This window comes from Scylla paramamosain, chromosome 40 (assembly GCF_035594125.1).
Source record: "Scylla paramamosain isolate STU-SP2022 chromosome 40, ASM3559412v1, whole genome shotgun sequence".
NCBI classification, from domain to species: Eukaryota; Metazoa; Arthropoda; class Malacostraca; order Decapoda; family Portunidae; genus Scylla; species Scylla paramamosain.
The window spans coordinates 371,056-374,154 of record NC_087190.1 but is presented as its reverse complement, the minus strand read 5'-3'; positions in this window follow the sequence as shown (position 1 = coordinate 374,154).

Genomic DNA, 3,099 nt, shown 5'->3' with positions numbered 1-3,099 from the left:
TTACTGGTAAACTCTGGAACATCCTGTCTGCTATTTTATTTCTTTCTGTCTATGACTTTAACTCTTCAAGATGGAGGTTTCTAGACACTTCTATATGTAATTCTAGATTTGCTTTTAGACTGTCCTCTGAAAACTGGCACCTTCAGTGGGCATTTTTTTTCTTCCGGTCTTTTTGTTGTCCTAGGTTTGGAGTCCCTCTTACATAAAATTTGAAAAAAATAATAATAATAACCTGTCAGGAGGAGCGATATGCAAGGGCTGGTGTATTGTTCGTGGCTTTAAGGATTATCAAAGCGACTTTCAGCCTCCTCCAAGCTTCCCCTCGCCGCCATTCACTGTTGGCCGCCTCCTGGAAGCCGCGCAATTATCTCGGCTTTAGGTTACTCTTCATGAAAGACTCGGTTTTATATAATGTATTAATATAGCGTCTGATCCTGCCGTTGTTTACGAGGAGCTCTTCATCTGCAGCGCGTCAGTCCTCCTTGCAGGAAAATGTGTGACTTAGGTGAATGATGAGTGGGAGGGACAGGTCACACCGTCAGACATTTTAATACTACGCAGGGCTCACCATCACCACCATCAACACTACACTTACTCCCATCACCATCGTTATCGTCACCACCAACACCACCACCACCCAAGACCATTGCCATCACCACATCCTTAGCGGCCTGGCCACAGCTGGCGGAATATCAAGTCTCGACGTCTCATTCTCTCATTGGTGGCAGGAGTGGTGTGTGCTGGGGAGCGGAGAGTGTCCACTTGAGTGAGGATCTTGTGAAGCACTGCGATGGCCCTTGTGTCCAGGGCGGGGCGATGACCGGAGCTCTGAATCAGGCGAACTCACTGCCGGATTCTGTTGAGCTGTCTGAGGCGAGAGAGGGAAGGGGGAGCATCTCAGATCGTGTTATTCTTTACTTTATTCTGATTTCTTTTTAAAAAAATTAATCAAATCATTCAGAGAAGGGGTTCTTTTATCGTTTTTATCTTCTTTCCTTTACAGTGCAGCAAACTTTCGTTCCTTTATCGTGAATGATTGGTTGACAAATTGATTTAACCAATGAGAGTATGACGCATTACTTTATAAGAGTAACTATACGGAATTAATGAGTAAAAATAAAGTTGGCGGCATTAACTATACGATATTAATGAGCAAAAATAAAGTTGCAGGCATTAGAAGGTCTGAACTGCTCGAAAAACCGCTATATTGTCAGCGATGTCTCAAAATGATACTCTGTAAGTCTCTACTAGTGGATGAACCCATTTGCTGTCAGCGTTTTTCGAAATTATACTCTACATCTGAACCAGACTGTATTGCTTAACTTAAGGGGAAGCCACAGCAGTCAGAGGATAATGCGCCGCAACAACGGGGTCATACGGCGCCTCACAGATGGCCTCCAGTGTAGTGGTGATGCGGTCAGTCACTCGTGGACAGTTCTGGCGGCTGTGCGAGGCGTGAGTGTAATGATCTGTACAGTGACGCTCGAGACTGTTGCTGTGAGAGGTTATCTAGTGAAGCGTTACACAGAATCGGTCCTCATAAAGAAACCAGCGGGACTGATTCTCTTACCTAGTGCTCTCTCTCTCTCTCTCTCTCTCTCTCTCTCTCTCTCTCTCTCTCTCTCTCTCTCTCTCTCTCTCTCTCTCTCTCTCTCTCTCTCTCTCTCTCTCACATGAGGCAATACGTTACTAAGGAAACACATATACCAAAATGCCCTGTGACACCCACGAGTGACTGACGCACGAAGGGGAGTGTGAACGACGAGGTGTGAGAAACTGAAGTCTGGAAATACTGGCAGGAAAATGTACAAGTAAAGAGTTATTTTTGAAGAGAAAATCACGAGTAATAAGTAAATAGGTTAACAGGTGGCGCGACTTAAAATATATTATATTGGCTTTCATATATGCCGACAAGGATGAATTGCAAGAATCAGTATTATTCACTTACTATACAAAGAGATTTAAGAACAAAATAATGCAATTTAATACGTCAAATTCCCTCGCCCCTCTTTCCTAATCTTTTTTTTTTTATACAATATTTGTTTACAGGATGCCTGCAAATCCTTATATTCGTATCTCGCGTAAAAGGAGAGATGCTTTTATTAAATATATGAGGAACGTTCATTTAATGTCTTTATTCGTATAAAATTCCCATCGTCTTCCTTTACTACTGACTGCCGTAGACATCTCGGCAGCAGTAGCGTGGGAGCGGGCGTGGCACGGCAGATGTACAGCAACTATGGGCAGTTTAGGAAGCAGGGCGTGGGAATCAAGGCCTGGACTGGACGAAGGGGAAGGCAGGGACATTAAAGGACAATATCGGGAAAAGGAAAGTTGTGACGCTTCCCAATTCTTTCTTCTGACACAGCATTACAGAGCGACGCAGCGGCTCGGAGGAAAATATAAATCTTTAACAATAGAAGACACCGCTTTTCTTTTTACTCAAGAATGATAATAGTGCAAACAACAACAACAACAACAACAACAAACCCTTCACTTCCATCACGAACTCACCAAACGCCTGTGCGGTCCTGAAGAAAATGGAAGTGTGTTTAGAAATAGATTCCCTGCGTGGATGTGTAATACAGTGCTATTCCATCAGTGGCTGGCATGGTTGTGGTGGTGGGCTGTCTGAAGCGAAGGTCCCGTGATCTCATAAGGCTCTCTACTCCCTTGACCTGGTAACCCAAGTAGACTATATCGTGTTAGGGTGATCTCATGAGAAGTCCCTTTATTTCATCCTCTCCCTTATGATAATGATGCAGGAAGATCTCATGAGGAATCACTTTATTACTTCCTCTTTCTTATGGTAATGCTCCAAGATTAGACAAATTTATGGATGAGGATGATAGGTGGATGTAGGTAGGTATGTTTCGTACATGGACTGCTACGTGTAGACCTGATAGCTTCTTGCAGCTTCCTTATATTCTTGTGCTTATATGACTTGACCTCCGAGGACGGGGTTATAGCTGGAGCTCATTGCCCTTGTAAGTCGAACAGAAGAGAAATATGATTTGGACATCTGAAAATTTTCCTAGAGATCTCAAAGCCTTTTAAAATAATACACCACTTCTTATCACCTCTTAGCTCCCAATAACA